The sequence below is a fragment of the Sinohyriopsis cumingii genome, chromosome 15 (assembly GCF_028554795.1).
Source record: "Sinohyriopsis cumingii isolate HCF-2022 chromosome 15, ASM2855479v2, whole genome shotgun sequence".
NCBI classification, from domain to species: Eukaryota; Metazoa; Mollusca; class Bivalvia; order Unionida; family Unionidae; genus Sinohyriopsis; species Sinohyriopsis cumingii.
This window is the reverse complement of record NC_142975.1, coordinates 111,214,908-111,234,135: the sequence shown is the minus strand read 5'-3', so window position 1 is coordinate 111,234,135 and position 19,228 is coordinate 111,214,908. Positions and strand designations below refer to the sequence as shown.

Below are 19,228 nucleotides of genomic sequence, written 5' to 3'. Positions count from 1 at the left end.
TTTCTGCTCCCTCTTCCTCTACTGTCAAAGTCATCGACGAACACTTAGATCGTGCCAGTTGGGAGGCTTTGTATCTTCGCCATCCCTTTAACATGCTCATTGCTGGACCTAGCGGTTCAGGCAAAACCGAATTCGTCAAACGTTTGATCGAACATAAACATCATTTGATCGATCGACCCCCTCAACGAATCGTGTGGTGTTACAAAGAGTGGCAATCGGCGTACAGCCTCTTGCGAGAAAGTCAAGGCGATTCCATCGTGTTTGTGGAAGGCATTCCTAAAGAAGACGACGGCATCGTCTCTGACTCCCGTCTAACCCATTTGGTCATTTTCGACGACATGTTAGGAGAAGACGAAGAAGAAATTAAACTGTGGTTCACGCGCAAAGGGCATCACCGTAATGCCAGTGTCGTTTACATCACCCAAAATTTGTTTCAACAAAGTAAAGCCCATCGCACCATCAGTCTCAATGCGCATTACGTGGTCTTGTTTAAAAGCCCTCGAGATAAATCGCAAGTGCAAGTCTTAGCCAAACAGTTAGGAACGCCTTGGCTGACTCAGGCGTACGACGATGCCACTCAAACTCCACACGCCTATTTACTCGTCGATTTGAAACCTACGACTCCCGAGGATTTGCGATTTCGTACCCACTTGTTTCACCACTGGTGCCAAGACGGAGGGCCTGTCCTGTACACGTCTCCGTCCTCGACTTCATTTCACTCCCCATAAAAAAATCTATAAAAACCTCAGACCCTTTTTCGTCTGTCTCACTCTCAGTGCGAACATGACGTCCCTTCAGTCGCATCTTCCCGTCAAATTGATTCGTGCCTTGTATGGCATCAGTCGAGAAAAAGATCCACAAACACGAGCTCGTGTCTTAGAAGCTAGTCTCAAAGAAGTCTTACGATGGTTCACGGTGACGGCACGTCAATTACTCCAAGGAATCATTCAGATTCCTCATCAAACCAAACGCTTTTTCGATCGAAACAAAGTCGCTTTGGTCCAACTGGCCGATCCCCGCATCGACACTCAAACCAAAAAACAAATCATTTTGAAACCTGGAGGGAGCGGTACTCTAGGAGGAGTCATCATTCGCTCACTCTTAAGATGGGATCCTAATGCCCCCAAAGTTATACCCAAGACAAAAGTCCAACGAAGCCCCAAGAAGAAAAAGACCAGGTCCCCAAGGAGAACTTCTCCAGTGGCAGGACCCTCCTCTGACCAGACACCACTCCGGAAAAAGAAAAGAAGCCCCCAGAAAAAGAAAAGTCCACAGAAAACTAGTCGCAAGAGAGGCACTTCGGCCAGGACGCAAGCTTACACTCGCAAACCACGACCTGCGACAGCGGTGACTGCGTCTTCGGCAGCTTCACGTTTGTCCACTTCTCCGTTAATGACACCCACAACTGAAGAGTACTTGGAGACGTTGATCACACCAAGAACTTCTCCGTTGATGACCCCCAAAAGAACTTCCCCAGTGGCAGGACCCTCCAATTTAGTGGCAGTGGCTGCTGCTCACAAAGTACCTTCTCCCAAAATCAAAGTTCAAGAAAGATCGGGCATGTTACAAAGTTTACTGGATTTGTCCAAGCAAGAACTGGCTCGATTTAGTCCGTTGCGTACCCCTGCACGACGTGTCATGCCTGTCCTCAAACTGATACGACGTAAAGACAATCAGTGGCGACGCGTTCCAGTATATAAAAGGCCTGTGACCAAGTCGGGTATCAGTGTTTTTTCGGTGCTCCTGAAGACTCAAAGATGTCACCCTCCAGAAAACCCCAAGGAAAGAAAAGGAAAGGACTGCCACCACGTTTAGCCAAACATGGGGACATGTTATCTGTCCTGTCCAAAGCTTCTCCATCCCTACGAAAAAAACTCATTCAAACGGCCTCCAAAGAGGTCATCGATACCGTGTGCGAATGTTGTTTGAACGTTTTGAAAGGCACGATCCCTTTGTCCAAACACCAGAAACAATGCTTAGGCAAACATCGTCACGTTCTTCGCCAAATGGTTCGAAAGAAAATTCCCATTCGTCAAAAAAAGATGTTAGTGCAACGTGGAGGTATTTTACCTCTCTTGTTAGGCCCCATACTGAAAGGAGTCTTGGGAACCATGTTGGGAGGACTGGTGGAAGCAAGATAAAAAGGCCTTCGGAAGTCCCAAGATCTCAGAATCGACCCCTGACAACCCCATGGAAGGACGAAAACTAGCTTTAGTGCCTTACAAACGATGGATGGAATACCATCGGTGGCAAGAACAACGCACCCCGCATTTACCTCCCAATCCCCATTTGAGCGAGATGTCCCAGTTACAACACGAATTGCAGTCCTTGATGGATCGCCAAGATTTGTCCGAAACAGAAAAATCGCAAAAGTACGGTCAACTCTTGCAACTACTGCAACTCTTTCACCAGAAAGCTTTAGACGAAACAGCTCTACCCACTCTGAAAGATTTTAAGACCTTGATGAAAAGTCCAGCACCATCACCAGTACCAGTACCAGTACCAGTACCACCAGTACCCGTGACCAAGACAGAAAAAGGAGAAGAAGAGGAAGGGTTTCAAACTCCACCAGAAAAAGTACGCAAGTTAACAACACCACCTACCTCCAGAATTGGATGGATTAAAAAGATGATGGCCACCCCTTCTTCCTCACAAGAGAAAAAGAAAGTGAAGACAGAAGTGAAGACAGAAGTGAAACAAGAACCGATATCCCCCGCTCAGACATCCTTCTCCTCTTCGACGCCTATTGCTGGCCGCACACGCAAAGCATTGCAATCCAAGAAAATACCCCAAGAGAAAAAGAGTAGCATCCTCCAAGAGTGGGTGTCTTATTAACACACCAACCAACACAAAAAAATGGAAAAAGTCTTAGCCAGCATTTACTACGATCCCTCGCATCCTGCAGGTTACGCAGGAGTTCAAAAATTGTATCGTGCTGCCAAAACTCGACTGAAAAGTCTCCGTTTACCTCAAGTGCAACGATGGTTACAAGAACAAGTTACCTACACTTTACACAAACCCATTCGACACAAGTTTGCCAGAAGTCACACCCGAGTGGAAGGCATCGATCATCAATGGCAAGCCGATTTAGCCGATGTCTCTCATTTGGCCAGCTACAACGTGGCTACAAATATTTGTTTTGTGTCATCGACGTCTTTTCCAAATTTGCCTGGGTCGTGCCCTTGACTTCCAAATCGAGCAGCGAGTTAGTGCGAGCCCTGCAACGAGTGTTGAAACAAAGCGGTCGTCACCCTCTTCGATGGCAAACGGACAAAGGTACCGAATTTCTGAACCAAGCTTTCCAAAAAGAATTAAAGAAACGTGACATTCATTTTTTTACCACCGAGAATCCCGAAACCAAAGCCAGCATCGTGGAACGTTTTCAACGCACTTTGAAAGAACGCATGTGGAAATATTTTACGCATCACCACACTCTGAAGTACATCGACATCTTACTGCACCTGGTGCAAGCGTACAACCAATCTTACCATCGAAGCATCGGACGTGCCCCGCAAGACGTGACTCCCGACAACGAAGTGCTGGTGTTTGAGCGCCTGTTTGGTACGCCCCCGACGAGGGCTGTCCCCAAGAAAAGTGGAGAGTTGACCGTAGGAGATTGGGTGCGCATTGGCAAAACCAAACGCACTTTCGACAAAGGTTACTTACCTAACTGGACGACCGAATTGTTTCGCGTCACTGGACGAGTGCATGGCCGTCATCCTGCCGTCTATAAATTGGAAGACATGAACGGAGAAGTGCTCAAAGGAACGTTTTATTTGCCCATAGTTACAACGTGTCACCAAAAAGGAAGACGACGTGTACGACATCGAAAGCATTCTCGAACGCAGAACCCGTAAAGTGGGCAAATGACGTGTCAAAGAAGTCAAAGTACGTTGGAAAGGATATCCACCCAGTTTTGATTCTTGGATCGACGCTTCGCAAGTCATCGACTATAAAAAGAAGTGACCATCATGCCCTTTCACACAGCAGACGCAGCTACGTCGACCACTCCTCCTTCACCTAGTTCTTCTGTGCAAGATTTGCAAAAACAACCCTTGTGGGTGTGGTGTGGAGAACGTGTGCCTAAAACGCAAATCGTCTTTTTCTGCCAAATCTTCGTGGTGTATTGTGTCATCGGGGCAGCCATTGCCAATTTGAGTTTGCAACAAGGAGACAAACAATTGTGGACCATTTTATTGAGCAGTTGCATCGGTTACCTGCTTCCTAATCCCTCCCTGAAATTCACCTCGAACGGGAACCCCGGGAACCTTGTGTCCAGTGCCAGTGCCAGTCACCACTTCAATCACAACCAGAACCCCATTTTAGACGGAGACACGCCTCTGACGTCCAGTAACCCCTCGGACAGCCACAGAACTCTGGAATTATGAGTCACCAAAACCAATTTTACTTAACTTTACCCAGTGACAGTTCCATGGAGGTGTTTCCCAAGAACACGTTGTGCTGTTACACGGCCAAATTACCTCAGGCCATCCAGTTAGATCACGAAGCCCATTGGGAAGTGGCTTTAGTAGAAATGATTCACCCGACCCAAGTCCTCAATGTCCTTCCCAATCAAACTTTTTTTGATGTGGAAGTTCATGACGAGCAAATGCAACAGTGGATGGATAGCAATGTCAAATATGACAAGAAAACCTGTACACAAAAGTACACCACCTATCACTTGTTCATTCCCCCAGGCTATTATTTTAGTGGTCAACATTTGGTCAGCACCATAACCTCCAGGTTTAATGTCGTGTTTCTGAAAGCTTTGGAGCATGTCAACAAAAATGTCACCATGGAGTACCACAAAGCAGCTCGTCGCTTCTTGATGAAATTTGAACGAAGTAAAATCGTGTCCATTTTATTTTGTCCTGAATTGTTTGACATGTTGGGCGGAGACATGGACATGAGAAAGGCCATGCTCAAGAAAAACGAATTACCCATCGTTTACGACAACGAGTCTTTTAGCAAGGTATTTCGTGCCCCGGTAGAACTGAACCAAGGACTGAATTTGATGTTTGTGTACTCCGATGTGGTGGAGTATAACGTGGTGGGACACACCTCCGTACCGTTACTGCGTGTCATTCCTTTCAAAGTGGATTCTGCCACGAACGCTGACGAGGAAGGTGGAAACACTTACCACGTTCACCTCGAATTTGTCCATCCTCACTATTTGCCTGTCAGTAAGTCGTATTTGGACACGGTCAACATTGCTATAAAAGGAGATCTGGGACAAAATATTCCATTCACCAAAGGAAAAGTCACGGTGAAACTCCATTTTCGAAAACGGTTCTCTCACGACTCGTAAGTAAGTCATGTATCCAGTGTACCGAGGGGTTGCTCGACAGCGAGGACACGGTTTAGGAGACATGTTAAAATCGGCCTTTCGTTCGGTGGCCCCGGTGTTGAAACCGATGGTGACACGCGGATTGCACGCCTTGAAAGATGCGGCACTGACGCAAGGCAAAGAATTTCTCCAAAATGTCATCATCGACAAACAAAACCCTAAAGAAGCCTTCATGAGGGCAGGCAAAAATGTTTTGCTGCAAACGGGCAAAGACATTTTAGGCCAACGAGAAACACCTATAAATGCCCTGCACGCTACCGAGTCAGGCATTCAGCAAGGACAAGGCAGAAAGAGACGACGAAGAAAACACCCTTTCACCAGACTTCAAGCGAGAAAGGCCAAGAAAAGAAGAACCGTTCGAGACTTAGACGTTTTCGATTATTGAGAAAAGAGACAAAAAAATGATGCACCGAGAATCTTGCGCTTGTTCCAAGACGGAACTGGATCTGTTTGCCATGCCCCCCACCATGATGACCATACAAGAATCCCAGTGGGTGGAATTTCACCCCGTCTCCTCACTGACCGATTCCGCTCCCATCGAGTTTGAAATCAAAGGACAGCCCGAAGATTACATCGATCTGAATAGCAGTTACTTGTACCTGAAAGTCAAAATTCTAGATAAGACTGGAGGTGCTATAGACGATGAAGCAGTAGCTCCCGTCAACAATTTCATGCATTCCTTGTTCAGTGGAGTGGACTTGTACTTGAATAACAAACTGGTCAGTAGCAGCATGGATACTTACCCTTATCGTGCCTACCTGGAAAATCTCTTGACGTACGGAATAGATGCCAAGAACACTCATCTCAATGCCTGTGTGGTATGGGAAGCTGACGAACCTACCAAGTTTGAAATATTGGAAACTGATGAAAAGAAAGACAACAATGATGGATTTGTAGAACAAAGAAAGAGAATCACGGGAGCCGACACAAGTTTAGAACTGATGGATCGTTTGCATTTGGACATGTGGTTGCAAGAAAAGTATTTGCTGAACGGGGTGGATGTCCGCCTGAGACTGAATCGTAGCAGTGCCGCTTTCCATTTGATGGCTGATAGTGACGGTTACAAAACCAAAATCCTAGAAGCCAGACTCTACGTACGCCGTGTGGAAGTGTTACCTAAAGTGGGAAACGACATCAGTCAGACGTTGAGCAGAACGACCGCCAAGTATCCCATACGACGCGTGGAAGTGAAAACCTTCACCATTCCCAAGGGACAGCGATCCATGATCGAAGATCATCTGTTCCAAGGACAGTTACCCAAACGTTTGATCGTTGGTATCGTCGAGAATACAGCCTTCAACGGAGCTGCCGAAAAAAATCCTTTCTACTTTCAACACTTTGGCGTGTCCAAAATCGAAGTCAGTCGCGATGGCAAGACCTTGTGTACCCGACCTTTCGAACCTGACTTTACCAAGAAGAATTACTTGAGATCGTACTTGTCCCTGTACGAAGCCACCGGACAGTTAGGAACCAATACCAGTCACGGTATTACGTACGAGGATTATGCAGGAGGCTACGCTTTGTGGGCTTTCGATTTCACTCCAGACCAAGGCAGCGACGAGGGACATTTCCACCCTATAAAATCCGGTCAGATTCGTGTGGAAATTCAGTTTAAAGACCGAGACCCTGATGAAACGGTGAACGTCATCCTGTATGCAGAATTCGATAATACCATAGAAATCAACAGTTTGAGAGAAGTCATCCTAGATTACTAGAAACCATGGAAGACTGTTATCCCTCTTTACCTAGTGGATAAACTTTTAGTGTTGGATTATTGTTAAAAAATGTTAGAGTTCTTGTTGTTTAGTGTTAAGTGATTTTTGAATAAAAAATGTTGTGTTTTGAAAAAAAATTGTTTGATGTTATATTGTTGGATTATTGTTAAAAATGTTAGAGTTGTTGTTTAGTGTTAAGTGATTTTTGAATAAAAAATGTTGTGTTTTGAAAAAAAATGCCTTTGTCTTTTGTTTAGCTATAAGAATGTTGGATTGATGCTCTTTCATTTCTTACTATCCCTCTCATGACACTCACTAAACGTTGCGACTCAAAAACCGTGTGGGGGATGTTTTCCTTCACGTCCGCGCTTTAACTTTAAGAACCGGGTTGTTTCCAGTCTAACCATCCATTGTCGACTCATCCTCCTAAGAAGATGTGCTCCAAACTAGCTAAACTCAACGAAGCCTACGTGAATTTGCATAGGGTCAGACACAGTCTGATACCGAAGCCAGAAGAAATAGAGAATGTGAGAATGTTAAAAATCACTGAAGACCTGATAGAAGAGCTCTTCAGAGAAGAAATGAACAGGGAAAAAGAAGAATGGACAGAGAAGTACAGACTTCAGAGACAGCAGCGACAACAACAACAAGAGCAGCAGCAGCAGCAACCTGAACCTGACAGAGGCTTTGTCGATTGCCGTATCGACACCAAAGAGTTCTTCTTTTCTTTCCGAAGAAGCAGACCTATCGCCAGAAAGTCTATCCTCAGAGGACATCGCATTCTTAGAAACTAAAAAAAGAATGCCATAGCAAACAAAAAAACCCAGCCCTTTTCAGGGCTACCCCAATACTCTAGAAAAGAAATAACGATCGATTTGCCAATGTGTGTAGGTAGAGTAGTGTGAAAATAAACACTAACTCTTTTTTAAAAAATGTGAGGGTATGTGTTTGTGTGTTAGTAAGTGCTTAAGTAAGTTGGTATGAATAGTAGATTAAAATCATGGTTTTTTTTGGTGTTTGAGGTGTATATTTGGAGTTAGATTGGATTGCTTTGCGTATGTGGATAGTCTAATGAAGTGATTTATAAAAAATTTTAAAATAGTGATGGGTAGCATAAAAAAAGTGAGTGAGTGTTTCTTTTAGGTCCGCGCGTTGTTGTTTTTGGTCATGATGTAGGTAACATCAATTTTATGTTTTTTAGGGGGATGTTTTCCTTCACGTCCGCGCTTTCACTATAAATTGAAACTCGCTGGGCAGTCTAGCTACCCTTGTTGATTGATCAACACCAAAAATGAACACGAGACTGTCTAAACTGTTGGAACTTCATGTGCATCTGGAATATGCCAGGCGCCTGTTGAATGAACTGGCCGCGGAAGCCATTGTGGAGGAGGGAAGGATAAGAGAGGAGGAGGAAAAAAGAGAAAAAGAAGAGGAGGAGAGAAGATATAAAGAAGAAGAAGAAGAGGAAAGAAGATACAAAGAGGAGGAGAGAAGAAACAAAGAAGAGGAGGAGGAGAAGGAAAAGAAGAGAAGAAGAATAAATTTCAGAATCCCAGAGAGCGAAAATTGGGATTCTGAAGCGACATATCCTGCCTCTGCTCTCTCCCCCAAAAAAGTAAAAAGTAACTGGGGGATAAGATGTGTATGTGGCGCCAGGCCTGGAAGGTGCCACCATTAACCAGGTGTCCATAAAGTTCCAAAACAACAGCCCTTTTCAGGGCTACCCAATACTCTAGAAAAGAAATAACCATCAATTTGCCAATGTGTAGGTAGAGTAGTGTGAATATAAACACTAACTCTTTTCTAAGATAGTGTGAGGGTATGTGTTTGTGTGTTGGTGCTTGTAAGAGCTAAGGTATGTTTGTGTGAATAGTAGATTATGGGTTTCTTTATTGTTTCTTAGCGTATGTGGAGAGTATAGTTTGGGTTTTGTAACCGCTCACGTACGATTGTGTGGATAGTAGATTATGGATTTTGTTTATTGTTTCTTAGCGTATGTGGAGAGTATAGTTTGGGTTTTGTAACCGCTCACGTACGATTGTGTGGATAGTAGATTATGGATTTGTTTATTGTTTCTTAGCGTATGTGTTTGTGTGTTTGTGTTTGTGTGTTTGTGTTTGTACCCGCTCACGTACGATTGTGTGGATAGTAGATTATGGATTTGTTTATTGTTTCTTAGCGTATGTGAAGAGTATAGTTTGGGTTTTGTAAGCGCTCACGTACGATTGTGAGGATAGTAGATTATGGATTTTGTTTATTGTTTCTTAGCGTATGTGTTTGTGTGTTTGTGTTTGTGTGTTTGTGTTTGTACCCGCTCACGTACGATTGTGTGGATAGTAGATTATGGATTTGTTTATTGTTTCTTAGCGTATGTGGAGAGTATAGTTTGGGTTTTGTAAGCGCTCACGTACGATTGTGAGGATAGTAGATTATGGATTTTGTTTATTGTTTCTTAGCGTATGTGTTTGTGTGTTTGTGTTTGTGTGTTTGTGTTTGTACCCGCTCACGTACGATTGTGTGGATAGTAGATTATGGATTTGTTTATTGTTTCTTAGCGTATGTGGAGAGTATAGTTTGGGTTTTATTACATGAAATGAAAAAGTAGGGGATGTTTTCCTTCACGTCCGCGCGTTGTTTGGTCATGATCTAGGTAAGATCAATTTTACGTTTTAGGGGGATGTTTTCCTTCACGTACGCGCTTTAAGTATAAGAACCCACAGTATTCGTCGTTCAAACCATTCTGCAAAGAATAAAAAAAGAAGATGGCTTCTAACCAAATGGACAAAATACAAACATTACAAGACGTTTTAGACAACTTAGGAATGATGGAGCAGATGTTAATAAGACTGGTTGAAGACCATTATTCCTATAGTCCCCATCGTGTAAAGATGGAAATTAATAACTTAAAAAAGGTAAAGGACAAGATTAGTGGTGTCATGAAAGAGATAAAGGAGGAGAAGGAGGATGAAGAGGAAAGAATAAGAATAAGCAAATGGAACGAAAAGATTGAAAAAGAAGAAGAAAATGAGAAGAGGAAGAAAGAAGAGGAGGAAGAGAAGAAGAAAGAAGAGCAGGAGAAAAAAAAAGAAAGAAAGAAGAGAAAGAGTGTTGGAGATAAAATAAGAACTTGGTGGAGAAAAAGAAGAAACTAGAAGCAGAAGAAAACCCAAAGGCCCTTTTCAGGGCCAGCCATATTTCTCGAAAAGAGATAGCCTTTCCATTGCCTACCCCATTTTTTTAAATTTAAATTTAAATTTAAATTTATAAAAAACTTTAAAAAAAAAAAAATCCCAAAAACCCAAACTCTATTCCCCATGTTAATTTCCCTTGTCCCTAGACAGACCCAAACTCTATGTTAAATTCCCATTGTCCCTAAAGTGGCCCAGCGTTTTTCTCCATGTTAAATTTCCATTGTACGTATATTGTCCCACGATTTTTCTCCATGTTAAATCCCCTTGTACGTATATTGACCCACGATTTTTCGCCATGTTAAATTTCCATTGTACGTATATTGTCCCAGGGGTCTCCGTAATGCTAATTCCCATTGTACGTATAGTATCCCACTTAACTACTAACGGTGTGTGACACTGACAAATCCCCCCCCACCTCCAGCTTATGGTAACAATCAGACAGTATGTATAAATTAACACGTGCAATATCGTCTGATTAAAAAAAAATTCAACTAATACATTCACCTGTGGAAAGTTTTACAGGAAACAATGAAGGTGCAAAATGTTTCCTTTGCTAAACTCTACTGAGCACTCTACTATGATAGTCTTCCTCTTGATAAGTTAAAAATAGTAGAGAAAATTAATTGAAATGCTCATGAATTAAAGTCATAATTTTCTACCTCTATAAATGATTTTGAAAGTAATTGCCAAAATGAAACAAAAGAAAAAAGAAGCAATAAACCATTGTATGGTTCTGTTTCAATGTCATTTTGTCCTTTTTAGACATGTCAGTAGGTTTTAGTCATTCAAAGGAATTTTGTTTCTACTTTATTTCGGGTTGCAAAAATAAAAAGAAGCACAAGGAATAATACCTCGATATTTATATATTCTAGTCTTCGTTATATCTACCTCTTTATCAAATAAAGTAAATTGTTGGAGGACCAGGCATTTTCAACATAATATTTGTTTGGATGTTTTGATTTCATGTCTGTAAAATTTAAACTTCTGCTGAAGAAGATACCCAGAAATGTTCACAATTCTGACATTTTTGGTTTCATGCATACATTTGCAGGTTCTTCTCTCTTCCCTCTAGTTCTTAAAAAAACATTAATTTTTACCCCTTCAGTTCTTCATTTACAATTTTGTTATTATTTATGTTGTACATATTTTGACAAAGTTGGCAGTCAGAGCCGGTGTTGTTAAACAAAATTTAAAAAAGCTGAGACTAGTGAATATTTTTAAAGGTTTTATTAATAATAATCATTGTGCCATTTAAAAAAATTACAATGTTGAATTCCTGTGCCTTTTAAAAACTATAAATCTGCTCAAGTTACTGAATAAATAAAATTAATAAAACAGATTTGACGCGCTTAAACCATAAATATAGATATGACTCTATTACATGTTTTATATAAATCGATCAATTTAGTAAAATATAAACCATATGTATAACTTTGGAATTTCTTTGCTGAATGATGACGTTGTTAATTATATTCTCTTTGCATGACTGTTTTTTCGATAATTTTTAAATTATATATATATATATATATATATATATATATATATATATATATATATATATATATATATATATATATATATATATATATATATATATATATATAATCCAATTAAATGAAATTCAGACCATTTACCAAAATTTACCAATTACTTCAGCAAGCAATTAATTCATTCACAAAATGATGAATTTTGCCATGATTAAGTAGTTAAAAAAACAAACACTAAAAAAAAAAAAGTGATGTCCTCCCCCCAAAAAAAATCCTTAACAAATGTTGGGAGGGGTGGGGATGGAAAGGGGTTACGTCATAGGAGAATGTATGCCAACATGTTGCATGAGGGGTCACCAGTTTTAGATAAAACTGGCTCTCATCAAGTCCATTGACTTGAAGGAGAAAAAAAAACAACTTCCCTCATGAACAGTTGGCTACAACCATAATTAGTAATGTATAAATTTAGGGGAAAAAAGTATATTTAAGAAATGAAGCCTTGTAGGTGGGGGTGGGAAAAACTGATTTTTATTCTTCTTCTTAATTCTCAGATTGCTTGAAAAGATTTCAAAATAGAAACTAAAACAGTCTTGCAAAGGAAGATAATAACCAAGATATGTAAGTTAAATTTAGAAATCATTTGCACAGGAAAACAACATTATTTTGTTTTTCAAGCATTAAAAATCTTGTATATATTATTTATCTTTAACTGCATTTTCTGAGATGAACGAAAATCTGAAAAAGAAAGAGAATACCATTACGAAATAATTTTCATTCAGTAGCACGCAAAATGAGAAATACCTAAGTATAAAGACAAAGTCAATATTCAGCGATATTAAAAATATGAAAAGAATATTACAATTTAGAAGATGACAAAATGTATGAAACTTTTGGAATAAATTTGCTAGAATATTCATGCCACTTCAAAGGTTACTAACACATTTTGCTTTAACATAATAGAGACTTGACTTATGTTAGAACTAAAATTGCTTCAATAAAATGTCATTGTTTGAAGGGGGAAAATCCCGCTTGTTGAATTTCTTTTCCCAGAAATCAAGGATTAGATTTGTCTTTGAAATTAAGACCATCCTACTTGTTTAATTCTTAAGATGACAAATGCATTATGATGATCATACAAACTTAAAAGGCTTATTTATCATTTGACATTGTGCTTCTTTAATTTCTGTTTGTTCCCCGTGTGGTAACCAAATATATGAAACTTTTTGAAAATGTTAGAGAAAAGCAGGATTGGTCAGAACTAAATTTTCCAAAACATAAATGGGCTTAAGTATAGCATTTACCACATAATCATACAAGCAAATAAAAATAAATAAATAATAAGACCAATGAATTCTCGTATATTTATAAATATGTACCTGTATACCATTCGCTTGTGCTTGCTACTGTAAAAATAATGGCATCTGTTATTGGCATCCCACTAGAGTTTGAGTAAGATTGCACACAAATTCTTGATAGAGACGAATGATACTTAGATGGGGAATTTTTGTTTTTATGTTGATGATGTGATTAGATTTTGATGGAAAAACATCTCTGTTTAAGGTTTTAAAGTTCTGAAAACTCAATATTGAAAACTATCGCTGCCCTCTATCATACAATAATATCAATATATGATTATCTGCCAATTAAAATACTTCCATCATTGCTACATCAATACATATGTTTCATTATCTGCCAATACAAAAACTCTAAAACTAAATTGAAAGTAAGTCTATTAAAGATAAGATTCATTCACTAACCTTTTAATATTTTGGGGGATGGGATAAGAGATGCTTATATTTCCACTGTGGCCATTCCTTGATTCCTCTCATTGAGAGCTGCCTCATCTACAAATAGAAGAAACTCATAATCTATTAAGCTTGATCGTGTTAAAATCTGATAATTCATGGATACTTTCAAAGATAATTCCTGAGGAATGTTTTCACACAGATGCTCTCGTGAATCCGGTTACAGTTTGTTGATGTAAATAAATGTATATGTCACTTAAAATTAAAATAAAACGAATTTGGAGGAACCGTCACAAATTATTCTTACCAATCTGTTCAGTGGGAGTTCTAGCTCAGAAAATCATCTTAAATAGACTCATTTAAACCTGTAACAAAATTTTAATTTATATCAAGACAAATTCCACTTACTGATCTCATGAATAGTGGCTCCTCGAGCCATCAACCCTTCAGCAATCTGGTCACATTCAATTTGACCCAGTGCCCTTATTTTCTTCATCTCGTACTCAACGAATTCTTCAACTACCTCTGCAAAGCAAACAAACAACATTGGTGCCAAAATGTTTTCTTATTATATAATTTTGACACTTAAAGTTATGGAAAATGAAGAGCATATGAAACTGAATACGAGATTAAATTGTATTATTATTGCTTGTTTAAAAAATTCAACTTTAAGAGTAGTAAGTAGGTAAATTATATTAAAAAATAACTTTCTCTATCATACACCTACGTATTAGGATTACTACAACCAAGTGATAAATAAATATGTATTAAGCAGTCATCAATCTTTAGAGTCACGCTACCTTTTCTTCTCATTTTCTTTCTTAGCTTTGTGGCTGCTGAACATATGAACCACGCAACTACTCACGATTGAGGGCCTCTGGGGTCCTACTCTCCCTGCTTTCCCCCTCATCAGGCAATGATGTTGATGACGCAGCTGTCTGATCATCTAATTTCTCCGATGCTGCTGTTAAGAAAAAAACATATTATTCCTATTGTGTGACTCTGCGTTACGCCCAGACCAACTTAAAATAAATACTAGTCTACCTAAAACTGTATGTTTCAATCCACATTCAGTATAAATTTGACACTTCAAACACCAATCGAAGAATTATTAAGTCCAGGTTAACATCATTTTCTATGCTACATCATAAAACAACCAAAAACGCTATCCAAAAGAGCACAAAATTACTATGCAACTTCAGACATAGAAAAGCTGTTTTTAGGCAGCAGGAAAATGTGGAGGTAAAAGGTCAGAAACAGAACTTGAATTACATATTAAACTTTAGTTACTATTATTTGGACACCGATTATTCATATTACTAGGATACAGCTGATTACTGTCATATCCCATATTACCTTTGCACCCTGAACCGCTCCGGTGGCCTAGTGGTTAGAGCGTCCGCCTCGGATGCGGGAGGTCGTGGGTTCGATCCCCGGCCGAGTCATACCAAAGACTTACAAAAACGGTACTAACAGCTGCCTCGCTTGGCGCTCAGCATTAAGAGATTAGTGTTAGGACTGGTCGGCCCGGTGTCAGGATAATGTGACTGGGTCGGACATCATGCTACATGTCTGCGGCATGATGCCCCAGTGCTAGACATCACTATAAACTGCCACATTGCAGACATCGTAGCGATATGACTGAAAAAATTGTTAAAGCTACGTTAAAAATCCAAATCACATCACATCACAACACACCTTTACAACCCAACTACTCAGACAAAATCTATGGGGGCCCCGAGTGGCTGAGTGGTCTAAAGCGCCCACCGTTACGGATCACTGCCATCTCACCTCCATCTGCGTGGGTTCGATTCTCGGATTCGGCTAATGTGAGTATGTGAGAAAGATTGCCAGTAGCTTCTCGTGGGTCGGTGGTTCTTTCCGTCGTTTTCCCGAGTTCTTCCTACACCATTAATACTGGCCGTCATGCATAGATTATCGTGTACTGAAAAATGGCGTTAAACCCTACAACAGAGGGTAACTACTTGAAGGTTATCACTAACCAAGTATGAATGTTTAATTTCATTGTAATTTGGACGACTGAGTAGTTATTATGAGTTAAGCATTGATTTGTCTTTACCTGTATGGACAATGGGAAGAGTTAAATATAGACATACAATAATTGCATTGAAGAACAATGTTAGACATGAAATCATTAGTTTCATAAAACCCTACTAAACTTTGCACCGTCCTACAAAGTAATACCGCAGTGTACTCACCTACGTTGCTTGTTCCTTGGGATGCAACCTTTCCCCTAACGAACCTTCTACACAGGCTGGCTCTAAACTCACCACACTGCAAATATACCATGATCAAGGAACTTTGTCAATATTTTTAACATGAAAATCATTAGTCATAAAGTTATTTCGATGGTATTATATACGCAATATAAACTTCTAAATATTCAAATATATTAATAAATCCAGATATCTAAATGGAATATTCTCCCTTTATATCATCCCTTCCTATTCATTATTTCATATTATGTCTTGATCCACAACACCCAATTAAAATAAATCTCAATCGGTCCTACAAGTAGTTAATATTTCTCGCTCTCGTATTACTCTTTGTAATGTATAGAACTAATATGGATTAAGTACATGTATCTTAATCTTTATTGAAAGAGTTCTCATTAGCTTGATCTTCCTGATCTTAACATACGTTACATAATTAAGTACATTTTACATATATATGTTTATATATATCATATCTACATTGTACGAGTAGATATAAGGACATATGAAATATTTCACGAGTAAAGTGTTTTAGTGCGATTAACGCTGCATAACTACACTAATAAAAATAAGTCCCGAATTTTTTACAATAATTTTTGATCAACGATTTTACACAAAATTCTGGGGTAGGCGTAATGTACAAATATGACAGATCGGTGGAAGGCACTTCATTGCGTAACATAATTAGAGCATACATTTTGAGTTTACTTTGAAAAAATTTGGTTCAATGTATATTTCTGCATTGATACGTAAAAGTTGTGTGTTGGCACGATTGCAGTCCATATTGGTAACAGACTACGCCCAAATTTTGATTATCACTTAATTTCGGTTAGAAATCGACGCTAATTAATGCATGATTTCTCCCTCGCATTCACACATGAGTCTAATAGTTAAAATTGTTTCTCAAATAATTGTATAGAACTACGTAGTTATGAGCTTTTTAATTTAAAAACGTACCGTTTGCTTTTTAATGTAACAGGTATAACAAACGGAATATTGAAAAGCAACAAGTCATGTAAGACCAGTCACTGACAATTTGAACGATTCGGGCGGAAACCTGATGATAAAAAATTTATATCTAAAATCTACTTTTTGTTGTTTGGGAGAGTGAGGAAATAGAAGACGTTATTGGGCATTCGTCTTTCCTCAATAGATAAGGAATGTTGTTCCAAAGTGATATCGCCACTATGGCGCTTAAAGTGATATCGCCACCGGCAATATCATTTATATCCCACTGATAATTTTCAGTATTTCGTTATGAATTTAGCAGATATATAAAAACCTTCATATCGTCAGAACAATCTTTTTTGTTTCGTCAATGATGAAATGAAAGATACCAGGTAAGCCATACTGGTATTTTACAAATAATATATCATTTCGATTGTAGAATAAATCTGAATGAATCTGAATGAATTGAAAAGAAACCCAGTAGAACATTGGAAATATTCTGTAATGTATGCCTGATAGCTCAGGTGATAAAATTAATAATATATGCTTAAAATGAGAAAAAAATGGTGTGTTTATGGATGTGTTTCACAGCAAAAAAGTATACCCCTCCCCATATGTAACTTAATTCTAGGCCCCCTCCTAATATCTTCAAATTATGTTATAGCTCTGATATACAGTATAGTTGTACATTGTGGCATCTATCGTACCTTTCTTAGCAAAATATCTTTAGAAGTTAATGTCGAAATTTAGATTTCTTAACATCATTAGACTGCTTGCATAATGTAAATGATAACGTAGAAATATGGCTGATATATCATTTTATAATTATAAGACTTCTCTTTGTTTATGTGGCTGCATACAAAGTTTATATTGCAAGCTAGTTTGTTTAGAACAAAGGTCTAAAATTTCAAAAGATTTTTTTCCCCGCCTCATCTAACCAATACATACTGCAAGATATGACACTCTTACCATCCAATTCTGCTCCAATCACCCCATCCCTTCCTCGACCCCTGTTACTTTTGCCATTGGGCCTTTCATTGGTTTAGATTCACTTTATTGGGTTTCTTGTAAATGATCATGCTATAGGTCATTTTCTACTAAATGACTTTTAAGATAATGCAATCACAAATATCTTATTTTTTACAACTCTCATGGTAAACACGTCATCGCCCATGGACAATCGTGTGACGTTACTTTGTATCGTGTGAACTTTTGCGAATAAATTTCAACATAGATTGCGTCTATCCAACAAAACGTAATAGTAATACAAACATTTATGTTTAAAACATTTGTATACCTACCGATTTTCGAAATCCCCTAAAACAACCTCCAAAGCATCCCATTGTAAGCCAAGTTATGAATGTATTCGGTATCTACCGTTCCCACGCAATAACGCGATTGTACCAAAGGGATTATGGGAACGCGATTGTACTTTGTGCGTTGTCATTGGATCACAATCGGATTCGTCACACGGAACTTCTGTTATGCCAGATATATACAGGCAATATTTGGGGGCGCCCTACAGATATGTACGTCTGAGTGTGAAAAGTGTAACGTTGTTTCCATTCGTAACATGCACAATGGCGATAATGTTGCCATACCTCTATATTACATTTGTGGCTGATATTTCTTTGGATATTGTACTTGTGGAAATTGTACATAATCTAAGCATACTGCTAACCAAAATGGCTTCTCCCATAGATTCCACAACCTGAATTAGATCAACTATACTACGGTTAAAATTTATTAAAAGAATGGGCGAAATAATTTTCTCAGACTAGACAAAAGAAGCTACCGAAAATGCAATGAATGAATATATATCGTTATTAGTCCATCATTATACAAGTTATCTTTAATAGTCAGGGAGTCAAAAATGATGATGCGGATTTTAAAAAAAAATGTATTAGTGCTCAGCTGAAGTAAGGCCAAGCAATACACATTATAAAGCAAATTATACCCATCAACCATACACCAAAGTAAAGGAAATTAAATGTTTCCTTTTTAACAATACCTAAGATGTACATAATATTTTTTAATATCCAGTAGAAAAAGATAGGAAAAACTAGGAATTTCGTTTTCTTGAAAAATCCAACGCTATCCAAACTCGAAACTGTAGAGCACCACCTTAAAACGTATATGAAAATTGGCACACCTTTTTCCTCGTTTTCTTATGATCATGTATGATGTTCTCACCAAACCGCACATGGGGAATTAAAAGTTAGAAGTCTCAGAAAACAGGAGTGAAGTCAAATTAAATTTAAGATGTTTCATTATCAGAAAGAAAAGAAATCGTGTATAAATAAATGATTCTTTTCATCTGTTCGTAATGAAATTAAGTGAAATCATAAACTGGTCCATCCTGTTCATATGTCTAAAATAATGCAAATGTGCGTTTTTATAATAATAATAATAACAATAATAATGAGGACTTTGTATAGCGCCTAATCTTTAGAAACTCGAAGCGCTTTACAACATTAGACAGCACCTATAACATAAATAATATATATAATAATATGATTTTTTAAAAAACAACGAACGACCATTACATTAGAAAACATAAA

At 38.7% G+C, this 19,228-nt stretch overlaps 1 long non-coding RNA gene across 3 annotated transcripts; it reads right to left on the bottom strand.

Annotated features, from left to right (window-relative positions):
- Positions 1 to 12,333: 12,333 nt before the first annotated feature.
- LOC149782483 (uncharacterized) lies at positions 12,334 to 18,084 on the bottom strand. Of its 3 annotated transcripts, none has more exons than XR_016414598.1 (6): positions 17,969 to 18,084; positions 15,705 to 15,780; positions 14,286 to 14,449; positions 13,894 to 14,010; positions 13,498 to 13,584; positions 12,334 to 12,475 (listed from the first exon to the last, which is right to left on the bottom strand). It is a non-coding gene; the product is annotated as an uncharacterized LOC149782483 (long non-coding RNA). The 3 variants fall into 2 exon arrangements; XR_016414599.1 differs by having other exon boundaries at positions 14,286 to 14,446.
- Between the last annotated feature and the right edge of the window lie 1,144 nt (positions 18,085 to 19,228).